The sequence below is a fragment of the Mus caroli genome, chromosome 11, assembly GCF_900094665.2.
Source record: "Mus caroli chromosome 11, CAROLI_EIJ_v1.1, whole genome shotgun sequence".
Lineage (NCBI taxonomy): Eukaryota > Metazoa > Chordata > Mammalia > Rodentia > Muridae > Mus > Mus caroli.
Window position 1 is genome coordinate 14,562,414 of NC_034580.1, and position 16,703 is coordinate 14,579,116.

Genomic DNA, 16,703 nt, shown 5'->3' on the forward strand with positions numbered 1-16,703 from the left:
TGGTCTCACTTCTGGGCAAGCTTACAAACCTATACAAGGTTGGAAGCATAATTTACGTGGGTGCTAAGATTCAAGAGAAAAGGGAAGAAAGAAAAAAAGAAGAAAAAAGAAGAAGAGAAAAGAAAAAAACCAACCTCTTGGGGAGGCAAGGGCATTTAAAGGAACCACAAGAATGATAACAATATTCAAATCTCCCTTTTTTAAAAAAGATTTTTTTGGGGGTGGGGACTTTAAAGTATTTCACTCTAAATGTCAATGGAAGAATGTCACTAATACACCCTGGACACCTTTGTAATGTAAATCCATGCCCCCTCCCCTTTTTTAAACATGGTGAACTTCAGCCTAGCAATTGTTACAACAAATGTTATAGTCTAAAGCTCAAACACATTTGAGCAACTTTTGAAATTGAACTGAGTACAAACCAAATAAAATTTACAACATAACAAACATGTCCGCCTAGGACTGGGAACACTTGAACCTTCTGCATGGATCCCAGGGCCTTCTCCCATAAGTGTCTCTCTAAGTCATCAAGGTTGTCGTCTTCAGCTTCACTCTCAGACTCCTTCCTGGGCTCTGGTGCTGCTGCAGGCTCTTCCTGTGCTGATGTGGTGGTGGCAACAGAAACAGCTGCAGGGACTGCAGGAGCTGGGGTGGCCAGGGCCTCAGCCTTCTCCTTCTTGTGTCTTTGTGCTTCTTGTGTTTCTTGTCCTCCTCCTTCTTTTTCATTCCACCTCCTTCTTGACCAGAGTTCCTGGCAGGGGATGGGCTTGGTGTTGGTACTGCAGGTGACCAGTTTGTGACTGGTAACACAGGTGACCAGTTTGTGGAGGGTGACTGAGACTGCACAGGAGAGGGAGGTGCTGAAGGCTTTTTAGCTGCTGGCTCAGGAGATCCAGAGACAGATCTGGAAGATGAAACCCTTCTTAACTACTGAGGGCTCCAGGAGGCAGCCTTTTTTATCTTTTAGGGCTCCGGAGTTCTGGAGACTCTCTTAATAGGCCTAGTACTTGGAGATGGAGACTGCCCTCCTGGGGTGACTCTTAAGTTCCTCTTCGTACAAGGAGAGGGCTTGAGGTCTGGTTGTGGTGATTGGGCCTCCCAGGTGGAGTGGCCTGGGGAAGACCCTTTCCTATGCTTTGAAGATAAGACGGCTGAGTGTCTCTTGGTGACTGGGGGTATGGGAGGGTGTTCTTTGTTTAGGAGGTGGAAAGTGGGAGACCTGGCACTTTGCTGGTGGAGATGGTGCTACCCTTCATTGGGAGGGGATGGGGGTGAGGTGGTTCTCCTTTTTGAAGGTAGGGAAGGAGAGTATGTCCTCTGGATGGGAGGAGAGTATCTTCTTGGAGATTGTGAGCAGTGAGCAGCGTCGGGAAGGAGAAGGGGTCCTTTATTGTGGTGGTGGGTTGGCTGAGCCACCCAGGAGGCAGAGGTGGGGAGGAGCAGGGGCTGAAGAAGGGGATCATTGGCCTTCTGGTAGGAGGCAGGTAAGGACTTTTCCTTCTACTACTCTTAGTCACTGGCGACTGCCATAGCTTTCCCATCTGCATCCAAGGGGAGGTCTCTCTTTGGCACTTTGGAGGTGATGGAGAGGCTCTCTGCTACCTGCCTACCTCACCATTCTTCACATGGTGAGGATCTCTTGGGCTGTTCAGACGAAGGCTGCTGATTCTGGCATCTGTATTGTCTCCTCTGCTGCACAAGTAGCTAAATATCATTAATAGTGTCAGCTTCTTGTGGACAGGACCTTAGCATAACTATCATCTGAAAGGCTTCACCCAGCAGCTAAGGGAAACAAACTCAGAGACCCACAGTCAAGTATTAGGTGGAGCACAGGGAATCTTGTGGAAGATGAGGAGGAAGGATTGAAGCGTCCAAAGGTCAAGGATGCCACAAGAAAACCTACAGAATCAACTATCCTGGGCTCACAATTGCTTACTGAGACTGAGACTGAACCACCAACTAGAGAGCATATACATGGGATTGACTTAGGCCCCTACATATATGGAACAGATGTACAGCTTGGTCTTCATGTCAAACCCCTAAAAGCAAAAGCAGAAGCTTTCTCTGACTCTGTTTCCTGCCTTTGGATCTCTTACCCATAACTGGGCTGCCTCTTATACCATCAATAGAAGAAGATGCACCTAGTCCTACTGCGACTTGCTACACTAAGGCAGGTTTATATCCATGGGACTCCTCTCCTCCTCTGAGGAGAAAGGGAGAGGGAAAAGGAAATGGGGGGCAAGAATGGACTAGGATCAGAGGAGGAAGTGGAAGTTGCAATGGAGCTGTTAATTAATTAATTAATTATCCAGGTATAGCCCATTATTTCAGAAAAGTTGTAGGAACTGAATCAGCTAGTCATATAATAACCAAGAGCCAGTGAAATGGCTCAGTGGGAAAGGGCACTGATCACTGAGCCTGACTATTTGCATTTGACTCCTAGAAGCTACATGGAGAAAGAAGACATGAACCCAACTTCCACTAGCCATCCTGTGATCTCCACAAGTATTCCATGACATGCTAACATGCAAAGAGAGAGAGGGAGAATGAATACATGAAAGAAAAGAAGAAGAAGAAGAAGAAGAAGAAGAAGAAGAAGAAGAAGAAGAAGAAGAAGAAGAAGATGAAGAGTTGGCTCAGTGATTAGGAGTGCTTGTTACTCTTGTAGATGACTAAGTTTGGTTCCAAGCTCCCATGTCAGAAAATTAACAACCTTCTATAAGTACAGATCCAGGGAATCCTGCATTCTCTTCTGGGCTCCATGACTACCTACACAAAATGGCTCTCTCTCTCTCTCTCTCTCTCTCTCTCTCTCTCTCTTTCTCTCTCTCTCTCCCCTCACTTTCCCTCACACATATATACAAGAAAAATTATAAAATTAAAATCTGAAAAACGTAGTAACAAAACAACAGGACAATCTTCCACAACTGTGCTCACCAACTTGGTCAAGATAATTTCTCATTAAGACTCTCTTCCCGGATTATTCGAGGTTGTGCCAAGTTGACATTTAAAAGTAACCTGCATAGTCAATATTCGTAATTCCTTGGCTACTCGGAAATATAATAGAAAGCACTGATCTTGGAGGGGTTTGGTCTTGAATGTTACGGTGACCTTCTGAGCCTAGTTATGGCTTCCAAGGGAATTACAAAGTTAAGAGCTGACTGACTTGGCTTTTCATTGCTGAGAGATAAGTTCCTTTCTCGACCGTTTTGACTAGAGTCTTGAGCCAGTCATATTCAACAAGATAAGTACATTTTCTTAGTTGGTTCAGACAACTAGGACACAGCAGAAACACAGGAAACTTCATAAGGAGTGGAAGGAAGAGAGACGGGAAAAGCCACTCACCTCTTCTCAGACTTTGCATACTGTTCTATGCCTATATCGCCTTCATATCACAAATCAGCAAAGGACCTTTGATCACAAAGGTCTGAGAAGTAATGGGACAGAAAGCCTCTTAAGGAGCAGGATCATTACCAGATGTGACAAGGACCCAGTTATGGCCTCAATCCTCTCGTCTCTATGAGGCCACAGAGGACCTGTGGGAGAAAGTGTTTTAATTATTTGACAAGAGCTGTCTGAAACAGTAGTTTCTAAAACAAGTGTGAAAAACATACTTAAGGAGCAAGATGCTGTGCAATCTTTAAAAATGAATTATCTCCTAAACAGTCTAGTGGTAGATGAACATAATTGTTCCCCAGTGATACATAGAACCAGAGTGGTTTGCAGAATCTAAGCCCCCATTGCTTGGATTCACTCCTGCCTCTAGCACTCACTTACAAAGATGTTGGGGGTAGGCAACTCTTCATATCATATTCTTCACCTATAAGGAAAATATATTCCTCATTGGGTTAAAGTTTGGAAACATAAATTATTAGAAAGCAGTGCACATGCTGAACACTCATTAAAAACTTTAATTCAAGGTAACATTCTGCCTTGATGCAAAATCCCCAGGCCAGAAACCGAAGATGACAATAATTTCTTCCTTAAAGTTTTATTACTCATAAATAACTATAAGAACCAGACTCTAGAATCTCTTCAAGCATCTTCCTACCAAGCTACCCGAGGTTCTCCAGAAACACATTCTGCTGCTGAGAAACAAGGCCTGGGTATTGGGATGGAGCATGCTGTTGCCTTATACCACAGTGTGCTTGTGTTTAATGACTATTTTTATTAGTCTGGCATTGGTGACAGTCAAAGAATTAAAGGAGCAAAGACCTAGTAGCTCCTACCCCAAAGGGCACCACAAATGCTGTACACAAACCAATATAAAAAGGCACAAACTTTATACTCTGTTCTTTTCTCTCAGGCTTTCTCTATAGGCTGAGCTGTCCCCAGACAAAGGAGAGAACTGCTCTGTGGAAAATGATGGTCTCCACGGTGCTTCCGACAGAATGCATTCATTTTCCTGGAATGGAGTGCCAACTAGGCCCAGCCACCTTCTGCTCCTAGAGAATGATTGCCTCAGCCCAGTACTCAAGAGACCAGCGGTAAGTCCATGTTCAGTGGGGCCTGGGCTGAGCTCTTGCAGCCTTCCCCCAGCCCTGGAAACTTTGGCAGGCATCAGTTCTGAGCCTACATGTCCCCACCGATGTGGAAATTGTCATGTGTTACGATGCTTTAAGGGTATTGTTGAAGCTTTCATCGAAGTATAGCAGGCTCCCACCTCATGCTAAGTAAAGCAGCTGGTAAATGTTACGCTGTGGCTGCAGATGGATTGGTGGTGGCAGGCCCAGAGCTCACCACCTCTACTTAAACAGGTGTTTGACTCTGTATTTTCCAGGTGGCCAGAAGGAGCCTGATTATTCAGCGAGAGTAGAAGCCATGCGGGATAGGAATAGCTCTCCAGCACTGGCAAGAGGGAGCAGCCAGCCACTTGGCTTTAATCCATCTGTTCACAAGACATGATCTTAAAGCCAGAACTTTTCCACTGGAGATTTCCTACTTTGAATTTTAATGGTCAGGTCAGCAAGGGCATTGCGGTGCCAACTCCCATGCTTTGTCAAGAGCTGCCTTGTTGCCTGGGGAAAGGGGGTTGGCTAACTAGGTTACAAGAGTCAGAGGCCATTGGAGTTTCCAGCCAGGGTATTGCTGCTTCATCAGCCCAGCTGCCAGGTGGAACATGAGAAGATAAAGTTGCCACAGCATGTTATATTTCTCCACAGCCATGGACCTACCTTTAAGAGGGAGATCCTCTGTAGTCACTGGGAAATGACAGGCAGCATCAACAGCTAGCCACAAAATCACAATGCAAAAATAAACAGATGTTCACTGGAAGGCATACAAGCATCTTTTAGCAGCAAAAAGATTCACAAATAAGTTTTCAAGGCAATCAGGGTAAGGGAGATTGGAACCACCTGTCTATTTGAGGGATTCCTGAGATGAGCTCAAACCAGTCTGAGACACTCAGAACATCTTAATTGAAAATCATTAAAGGAAAATAGCACACTGGCAAGAGGAAACATATTTAAGTGTAGAAATGAGCTAACATCAAAAAGTCCCTGGCAAGGATTCTCAAGCAAGAAGAAGCTTGAGAAAGCCAGTTCATTTTCTTCACAGCTCAGGGTCTACAAATCTCAGGGGAACCCCTGAGCATAAAGGAGTACAGGACCTCCACATTCATATACAGGATGGGTGGGTGAGCAAGGGATACACAGCTCTCAAGTCCTTTCCAATGGCTCGGAGTAAGATGAGTAAATCTGTCATGACTTATAAATGGGAGAGAAGAGTGGGGACAGGCCTTCTCATGGGGCCACCTGCCCCAAAACTGGTGCTGTGGGTGCCCCTGCCTTTCCCTGACTCCTGTGACACAGCAGACTGGAGGGGACAGGAAGACAGCTGTCAGATTTCACATGGCACTCACTCTTGGCAAAGAGACAAGTCTAGCGGCGGCCAAACCCTTGTCATGATCCCATCAGTCCCACAATGGTGGGGCTTCTGCTGGCTAGTGGCAGGTCACAGGAGTGTGGGAGCTCCTCTGACCCCCACATCTGAGTCCCTAAATCAAACTGCTTTCCCTCCAGAAAAGCCTGGGTGAGGAATTTCTTGTGCCAACTTTGTTTATACAATGAAGAAATGTTGCTGGGATCATAGGCAGGTGTCTTCCTGCTATTGTTTATTTATAATTCATAGCCTAAGTTGCTTAGAAATGGATTAAAGAATAATAAAACCTTATATAGTCATATAAACAATTGGTCTTGTTTCTACATCAGCACTCTTGAAATTTGGGTTTAGATGACTTCTTTGAGAGTACTGCTCTGTGTTGGTGTAAGATATCTACCACTACTACTGCAGCTACTACCCAATGGATGAATGGTGTACAGCCACCTTCAATGTAGCAGCAAGAATAACCCCAGACAACACCAAATGTTCCTGGAGAGAAGAGATGTCCAAACACCCTCTGGTTAAAAAAATTGCCACATATACAACATAGAAATATGTGTAAGTGTGTCAAAAATTGTAGAAAGGAATGGCAGATCTAACTGAACTTAGTCTGAGGAAGTTCCCAATGTGAGGACCTAGTGTGGTGACTTTTAACCCTGGACTTGCCAAAATTATTGAGCACTTTCTAGAAACTCCGCTCCATGCCCTGGTTCAGAGCAGACTCCATTTCACCATACATCATTTTAGAGAAGGACAGACAGCATGTGGGGAACCAGGAGGAAGACTCTCCTGGTCAGTGAATCCGTTTTATTATCTGTTATCAAAGCAAAAGATAAATACAAGTAAAACCAGAGAAATGATTCTGGAGAATAAGACATTTGTAAAACTGACAAAAGGCCAAAGGAATGCAAAATAGTTCATTGATACAAAGTATTGATATCTAAATTCACCAAAGCTTCATGGTCCTGTTCATGTTCACCAGCATCCACATGTGCTTTACTGAACTCACATCTTGTCTGGTTGACCCCAAACTCAACCTAGGAAAGGCTGCTGTTGCACCTGCTTATACAAGTCACAGTGTCTGCCATCATTCCATTGGCATTACCTGCCATCCAACCTCATTGACAGCAGGTCAGCGGGTTCAAGGCAAAGGCTCCTGCCTTGGGCCATATAGTACTTTCTAGTTGCTAGTCTTTTCTGAAAATACCATTTGGGTTATTTTTGGTTGTTGTTGTTGTTGTTTTGCTTTGTTTTATTTTGTTTTTAATTTCACACAGACTTTTCATGGAGGACTGATCTTCTGGGTGGGCTTGGTACTATAGCCCATTAAATGTTAACTGAAGTAAGGTAAGAGCTGTCTAAACCTTTAGCCCCTAGAAGTATCAGTTATCTATGGATTTGAAACACATCAAGATATCTGCTGATGCTCCCATCCAAGCCCCAAACCTGTGCCCCCCCCCTCTCTCTCCCTTAGCACTTAAGAAGGTGGCAGGGAGCAGACCCATGGAGTGGGCAGAGGAAAGTCTCTTCTCTGACCTGGTACCAGGGTTACGGAGTAACTCTTTGGGACAAAGCCTGGTGATTTCTTTTAGATTAGTAAATCCCCAGGGAAGGAAGGCTGCCAAGCAGAGGTGGAGGAGCACATCCAGGAGGAGCACATCCAGGAGGAGGCAGTGGGTTACAGGGCTTGCTTCAAATGCCTAGGGGGACGAGGTTTATTCCTGCTCAGAACTGTGCCTCACAGGGAAGAACAAAAGCAGGAGACAAGGAGACACATGGGAGACTGGAGCTGTAGCAAGCCACCTCCAAGTCAATCACTTAGTACCAGGAGACAAATGAAGGTATCCCTTGAGTCTTTCTACCTCACCTCTTTTATGTGAAGGTTTGACAAACGATGCAAGTGAAGGGTACACGAAAGTGATTAAAACCAGCCCTTGCAAAAGCAGGGTAACCATGCTGGGCTTGAGTCGCCCGCAATTCTCTGATTCTATTATGACCCCCCCAACCCCATCACTACCCTAACTTTCCCAGAATGTTTTATGCTTTTCACATATCGACATTATCTGCTCGTCTGTATCCCTCCTTCCTTCCCTAATACACGAGTTTATTTGCCGAGACTACTTTCAAACAATAGGATTGTGCCAATGGGCTGATAATGGAAGTATTTGTTTAGTGTGCTAAAAGGCTCATCCACTTGCTGCAGTGGTGGTACTTCCCAACATGGATTACACCACAAGAACTCCTCCCAAAATCTCTCACAAGGAACCCATGCTATTGGTGAAATCCCCTGGGGATCCTGTTAAAAAGAGATTGTCCATCCTAAAGGAAGACAAACAAATTGAGAATTCCTCCAAGCAAAGGCATCCTAGTCTAAAGGAACCATGTCAGTGTCTCAGATAAGCCAAGGAAACTGCTGGGCTTCTTTATTCTGTGCCCTCCAGCTGCTTCTGCCACACAGGCAAGGCAAGGTATGGGGTGCAGCTCTGCTGATCTCTGATTGCAAGGCTTCACTTCGCCCTTGGTTTGGCTGCCTGCTTCATCAAAGTACAATGGAAGTGGTGACCTGTAAAAGGAACCAGCCCCATCAATCGAAAAAAAAAAATGCAGGGCTCAGGAAACTCCCCCACACTAATGGCTCATGCTAACCAGGCCAAGTCAGAGAACTGTAGTCACACGAGGTTCTGTCTACAAAGAGGCCTCGGATGAAGTGAGAAATATCAGACGGCATTGAGAGTGGCAAGGGAATGAGTGATGGTGAGAAATAGCAATTCAGGACTTTGTCTCAATCTCACCCGAATTCCTCAGAGCTATTGGGAAATGTCACCATGCCCACTGGTCAGGATGAGTCTCCAGTCCCCTCCGCCACACTCACTAGCAGGAAATAACTCACCAAAGTACCAGTGAGGTTCTCAGGGGAAGACAGGATACGGCTGCTTATGGTGTGTAAGCAGGTTACAAAAATGCAATTTGAAATCCAGGTCTAAAATAATAAATGATTTAATTTCACAGAAATGTGTGGCTTTTCAGAAATCTAGTCTTTCCTCCCTTTCATCCTGGGTAAAATGAGATATGAGTTACTGTTAATAAACCCTTTCTTGTTTGTTTCCATCTAATTAGTTGGTCTTTGAAGACCATTACTCTCAAGCCCCATCAGCATTTGCTCCTTGGAATAAGCTTGGGGAGTGATTCTAACCTAAGCCACAGCTAGGGTTAGCATATAGATTGCTAATACCTGCCAAGAAATATGTTTTTAAAGTGGCTCCTATATGCTCTTCCCCATCTACAGCCATTTTTAAAACATGAGCTATATTAAAACTAACAGTTATTATTGGTGGTATTATTATGTCTCAATACATGTTCAATAAGCCTATGTAGGGAGAATGGGACAAGTGGATCCCCTTCCAGAGTGGACAGTGGGAAATGTTAAGCCCATGAGGACCAAGGAGCTATGTGTCTCCTCTGGGATGGAGGATGTCTGCTATCCACAGTACTGTGTGCAGTGCCATGGAGAGTGTCAGACAAGTAACGTTGCTGAACTTTGCCTGTTTACAATGACAGCTGTCATTCATAAAAACATCTATTGAGTTCTCAGTAGACACAGGAAACATGGGTGTAAGGTGCAGATGGCCTGGAATACTGCACAATAGCAATATGTGGACCATGACCGGTCTCTGCACAAAACGACAGCATGGCATGCATCAGAATGAGGCTTACAAAGGAAATCCTAAAGAAATCCTTAGGATGAACTCTCAGGAACTGCAAAAACGAGCTTGGTGTTTGTTACCTATCCAGTCTCTGACCTTTTTCTTTTCATTTTTAAAAATCTGTCCTTCAAGGGGGCTGAAAAGCAATTTTCATGGTATGGCTCTAAATATCAGTTTATCCCTCTGACAGGGTTCTGGGCATGCCCAGTAGGGATGATTTAACACTGCATTGATGGCTTGCAACAGAACAACGTCATGAGAAAAGGTAGTGTGCCACAGCTAATGGGCTCTTGTTTCAAAGGGATGCTGTGTGTACATTACCAGTGTGTGGAGAAGGTGCGGAAAGGCCCAGGCAGCCATTAGGAATGGAACGTTGCTGATGATGAAGAGGCACTTTGCTGGTGAGGGAATGGTGAGAGAGAGAAGGCTTATCTGTCTTTTTGATTAGAAATGCATGCTTCCTTTCATCATCTGGGCTGAAAAATTGGCTTCTGCTCTTGGTTTATGAAACCATTTTTCTTTTTCCTTTCTTCCCAGGTTTGCAAACTGCTTAATAAATTAGTTACTGTGAGGTGTATGGGTGCCACAGTAACCTTAGAGGCTTTTCCCAAATGCATCCTTAATATTTTATAAGTATTTAAATAGATTTATTCAATTTGAAGTGGCTGATTTATTGATGTTGGCATTCTGGCAAGAAGCAGGGGTTCTATGCAGATTTAATTGATCAAAAGAAACACTGAAGAGGTGTTTCTGATGCATTGAAAGGTTTTAGGAAATCAGAGCAAAATGTTTGGGGTAACTAATTGAAGAGCGGAAAAACATCTAAAGCACAAATGCGTTAAGTGGGTGAATCAAGTCTAGGGTTACACAAGTGTTCTGATGGCTCATCCATGGACTAATTCACTTGTTCTTGTAGCCAATCAGCGATACAGAGTGTATTACTGGTATATTTCTATTATTCTCTCAAGTCCAGCCTAAAAATCTAATAGAACAAAACCATAAGTGCCTATTTAGCTTCAACATTTTCATCTTGAGTAGCATATAAAAAGGTAACCAACCAAAGCCTCTTTGAAGTCTGCTAAAATGCCCAAGATTTGGGGGTCCATTGGGTGGTTCTCTCCAGAAAAAGTGTTAAGTCCACAAGAACTTCCTGAAAAGTGACCCTGCATCAGAGATCTGAACAGGCTGGCAGAACAGTCAAACCGGCGGAGTCCATTAGACTCTCTACTGAGGTGAGAGTGACTTAAAGGCCACCCTGGGCCACTCTTCATTTAGCCCAAGTTCAGAAAATCAGATGCCCGACTCCAGTGGTGTCAAGCATTCAGACAAAATTCCTTGCTATGTGTCCAGGCAATTTTTGCAAAGCTAAATTCTGTCTGATTAGACGGAAAGCCAACCTGAGGATTTAGATCAAATCATGAAGCTTCAGGAAAAGTCATCAGAATTAAGAAGAGCATAAATAAACCATTTTAAACATGTTTTCCTTATTTGCTATATTCTACATGCTAATACTTGCTGAGCATTAAATCTAAATACTCAGGTAGGAAGTCCTAAAGAGAATAGAGAATGCTGGAAAGTTCACAGTGATCAGTGTCTTGAGGTATGATAGTGCCCCAGTGACACCTCAGAGAGTATGTTAACAATTGCAGTAATTACCCATTCTGAAACTATTTTATAGAATTATGCTACAAAAGAAAATAAATTACATTAGGGTCTAGATGATCAGAATGCAGCAGCCTATGTGCTGCCTCTCTGAGGCCTTTTCTTTTCTTTCTTAGTGTCTCTTTGACTAAGAGTTGAAAATTATACCATTTGTGTTAGAATCAAATGCAAATGGAATAATTGTCCCTTCTCTAATCAAAACACATTTGTGGATTGAAATACCACATGGGGCAATTTTCAGTTAATCATGGATGTTAATAAATATGACTCTAAGCTCATAAACAAACATTACTTTGGATAATATAATATAGGAAATTATTGTTAAGCTTGATCAGACATGTAACAAAAACTGAACTTTGCAGAAAGTCAGTAAATTAACTCAGCTACAGAGATGAGCATCAGCATTAATGAAAGATTAGATTGAGCTGCAGAGCTTAGACACATCAGGCATTTGCATTAGGAGACGTTCAAGCTGGCTTGGCTAAAAATGAAAATATTAATATTATGTGAGTATTAGCTTCTTCAAAGAGCATAAGCTAGAAGCTTTGTGATTAGTGAGTTAAAAGACTAGAAAATCAGGTTTACTCCCCCCAAGATTACCCAGAGCCCAAGCTGTATTAAAGCTCTAACAAGCAAGGATGCTTACACATAGAGGAATGTTTGTACCCAGTTTTCTTATGTGGTGGGGCTTGCAAGCCAGTATATGAAGCAGTTTGCCACCCTTTTCTCTAACCTTTTCTAATATGGTGTGTGTGTGTGTGCGTGTGTGTGTGTGTGTGTGTGTGTATTTTGATATTAAAATATCCCAGTCCACTCTTTATAAGACCAGGGGTAGAAAGACCTGCAGAGCTGTTGAACCCAGAATAGCTTTAGATCTCTCTCACTCCCTGCTACATATTTAAGTAGCATCATGGGTGGAGAGATGGCACAGTGGCTGTCTTTACAGCTAACCTAGGTTTGGTGCCCAACTACTGTACCTCCAGTTTCAGGACATCTGACTACCTCATCTGATCTGAACATGTATAGTACACATATATTCACAGAGGCAAACACTTGCATGCAGACATAAATAAATCTTAAAAATAATGAAAATGAATATGAATGAATTAAACTACAAAACTGGAGCATAGGATACACTAAACATTTTTTTTCTAAATTTNCCTTTTTTTTTTTTTAATTGTAATGTGTTCCTCAAAAAATCATTTCACTCCCAAGAACAGGTAGGGTGCATCTTCATGCACTTGTGGCTCCCTAGGCCAGGCATGCTGGGCACTCTTCACAACTCTAAAAGAAACTGCCTAGAAAGGAAAGCAACTGCAGAGTGTTCCAATACCTAGACTTTAGGACGAGCATTGCCGTGTCGGTTGCTAGGTTTTACTTCTGGGTCAGTGTGCAGATCAGTGTGTACACCGTGCATCAGTGCAACTGATTCTAGGTCAGTGTGCAGATCAGACCTCACACCAATGCAACCGCGTGCAGCTCACAGTGAGATCATGCATTCATTGCAGCCTCTAGCTTAAATGCAAGCATTCACCTGCTGGAACATTCACCTAGTATAGTCCAGCAACACAGGCAAATCTAAGCACTTGTTGTAGGCTGTTCAAATAACAGCTTCTCCTCTCTAGCTCTGAAGTCCCAAGGCCAGAAAAGAAGACAAACCTTATATATCAAATCAGGCTTGGGAGAGGAAAGTGGAGGATATTTTTTGATACATTTACACACACACAAATATACATACCACACACACACACAGAAAAACTACAAGCTGCTTTGTACTTTATCAAAGCTTCATTACTTAGTAAATACAACCATAAGATAATAATTGCTCCTAATTTCAGAACATGATGCACACAAGAGATACTGTACTTTTGTTTCTTGTTAAATCTTTAGTCCTCATTTTGAGCTGGAAAAAGTGAAACTACAGAGGGTGGAAGACATCCCCTAATTAAGAGTGTGGCTGGATTTGAATGTGGGAGGACTCCAGTGCGATTAGTGAGGGCTGGGGAAAGTTCAATCCTCAGAGTAGACTAGTTTAGTGTTATGATCACTTCCTTTAAAGTATTCCGTGGGAATCAAGATTTCTAAAAGTCCCACTCCATAGTATGTGTCAGAAGACAATTTCTCCCCTTAACTAGAGATTTTCTTTCAGCTTCAGGTTCCTCACTTATTACTTCATCTCCTCCAATACCAAGAGCAGCAAGAAAAGAAATTTAAGTGGGCTCTATGTAGGTCCTTTGCTGAACCCATTTTTCCCTTCTTCCTTACTGAGGAGCTCAAGCATTTACGAATGTCCATGTTTTAAATTTAAATAATGAATAAGGCCTCAACCAAATCCTAAACTGTTACCAAACTACTGTGCTACTGATTAGCTGTATCACCATGTTCATGCCTGTCCGAGTCCATCCTGGGTCTTTAGTCAGAGTCCATCTAAGGCCATCTCTGAAGATGGCTGTTGGAAGACCATCAAGAAGGCCATGAACTTTCAGGGCATAGTGTCTTAAAGGAAACTATAAATGAAATAGGTCAAGGATGAGCTGGGTAAGTGGCTGGGAAAAAAATCCCTGTTTAGTTTATAGAAGTTTGCTTGCCTGTCTGTAAGCAGTCCATATAAGGAAAGTAACTTTTCAAGCCAGCAGCCTAGACATATTTCTTGGTCTTATAATTCTCACAGTTACAGACATTCCAAGGTAGAGGGTCATTCAAACAGAACTGTAACTTCTTGTGTATGTTTATTTCCAAAGTATCTTATGCATAGTTTCCCAGTGAACTCATAAATGTAGGCTAGGGGAATGCTAACTGGGTAATTTTTCAAGCATGCGTAGAATCAAAGATAGAAAAGAGTAGCTCTGGGCTTATCAAGCCCCAAGTATCACAATGTAACTGGAGCTTTCCCTAGGAGGCTCATCTAAACTTTAGCGTTTACCTTGGAAATTAAATTAGTGAAGGGAGAAGAGAAAATATTGATGAGATTTAAAGACTCCTCTGTGGTCACAAAGAGAACAGTATGCATAACAAACAGTCAGGGTGGAGGGGCAATGTGACAGAGTCAAGAACTGGCCAGGAAGTCAACCATATGCATTCAGGTGTCTCCTCAAAATGCTATCCACTAGCCAGCAGCACAGACCCGTGGTCATCCTTATCTGTGAAGTAAGGTGGGCAGACCAAGATGACAACACATCCTTTATAGGACTGACAAATTTTGCTCCTAGTCAAAATTTCAAAATTTGTTTCACTATACTTGAAACAGAACCATGTGACATCTTGAGATGAACATTGGAAAGGCAAACATAATAAAATGAAGACAGCCTAAATGAAAACTATCACAGCTGATGGTTGCTAACTCCATGATATTGTGAGGTGTGTCTGTCGTCAAAAATATTTCCTTATAAAGGCTGGATTATCCATGGAAAAAGAATCCGACAAATGATTTTTGTTTTTTCCTCCTTCATTCAGCCATTACAGAACAGAAATTGGAGTTTATGCTATCAGGAGGATAAAACTCCATAATCAAGAAAGAGGAAAAAAAATAAAGAAAAATTCCTCCAAGTCAGAAGCTATCATGTGTTTAAAGGAAAGAGGAATATGGGATCTGTGGAGCAGGAGTTTGGGAGCTGGAGAGGAGGCTGGGGTTAGGTTTTCCCATTACAGAACCATGTCAGAGCAGACTCTGTACAGATGGTTGCTGTCTGACCTATGCCAGTATCTAGTAGAGTGAGCCCTGGTGACCAGGAACAGTGATTGAATGCAGAAAGCATGACTCTGCTAGAGAAGCCACTGGACAAATCAAGCTGCAGTAGAGCCTGTTTCTGAAATTGAAGACTATACTAAAGCTCATAGAGATGCCCTTGAGCAGTTACAATAGGTCTGTGTGTACGTATGGCCCTTTATATTGTTAATGCTACAAAACAACAGGCAAGAGAGTGGGGAAGTATTGTTGTATTTAAATTAATTCACTTATTAATTGAAAATACTGTCTCAAGCATCCACAGAAATAAGTTCTAGCATTGATGAAGGACCTATTTGGATGTTAAAAACTGAACTAGGGGCTGAGGAGATGATTCAGCCACTCACACTTACGTTTGGCTTTCCAAAATGACAGTAAAGCTGGACACTTGATAGCAGGTGTATGCAGTCCGTGTTACTCATATGATATGATGAGAGGTAGAATCAAGAGACTATCACAGACAGGCACATGCAGCTGTGAACAAGAGATCCTATCTTGAAGAAGATAGAAGGCAAGGACTGACACTCAAGTAGACTCAGCACAAATAGCAATGAGAGATCCCAGGGGAAGAGAGCACAAATCACAGCCCACTACTTAGACTTTACAGGTGTGAGCTTTTGCAATACAGAGTATCTTCTATGTCCCAAGGATAGGAATGGGATTAAATGGCATGAAGGATACAAGGAATATATGTTGTGCACATTCAACAAGTACTGCTTGTCTATTGTCTGAAACAATGAATGAGGACTTTTTTAATGCTATTGAGATGAAGCCAAGAAGGGTAACTCAGTTGCACTGGGGAAGGTAAGGTCTGCCCATACACGATCAGCTGAACAGGATTTAAAGATATATTCAGAGAGAACTATAAAGTGGCTATGAAGACTTTCATGTCTTTCAATTTAAAGTGAGTCAACATGCAGGCTTGGTGGGGAGAATTCCCTGCAAGAAATTTTAGTATCCTTCTGTGTACATGTTCTCTAACACCCACTGAATCTACATGTGATAAACGACAATGAAACACACAACCACGGCAAGAGATCTATGCTCTTAAATTATATGTCTTGTTTCAATTTGGCTTTATATCTTAGATGCTTTAGCCCAGGATGGCAGAGTTTGATGTGTGGCAAGAGATGGACTTTGGGTGCTTTTGTTTGCTATGACTCCACCATCTGAGGGTCAACACCCAGGCATGCCATTCACGTGATGGCACCCATGGCACCTGGATTCCTCATGCCAGGGATGTCCTCTAATAACTTTTGTTGTATGAATTCATTTAAAATCCAACATTCATACAGAAAGTGTCTACTCCTTCCCCCTCGTTACATATTAAACGCCAGGATATAGAGTGTTATGTGATTTTCCCATGACTGGAGAAAGCAGACTCAGTCTTAGTTACTAATGTACTCAGTAAATGGCTTTGTCTTCTCTCTCATTCTCTCACCTTTCCCTCTCCCATTCCTCTTCCGTTATATCTGCTTTCCCTCTCAAATCCTCCTTTTCCCTCTTTTCCTCTTCCTCTTCTCTTCTGCCCTCTCATGAGACATGAAATACGGGTTGGGTACATGGTGGTTTTGACTGGAACATGACCTGAGAAAAGTTCCGGAAAGCTTATGGCTAAGAATTCCTCAGAGATATTTGACTCCTTTCCTCTAAGGATGTCTCCTACCTCCACTCAAACCTCTTCAAGTTGTCAACTGTGTCTACTTGAGATGCTCTGAAGAACTGAGACATTA

General features: G+C 42.8%; 1 pseudogene; it reads right to left on the reverse strand.

The window, feature by feature from the left end:
- Positions 1 to 364: 364 nt before the first annotated feature.
- LOC110304132 lies at positions 365 to 7,835 on the reverse strand (annotated as a pseudogene).
- Positions 7,836 to 16,703: the final 8,868 nt, after the last annotated feature.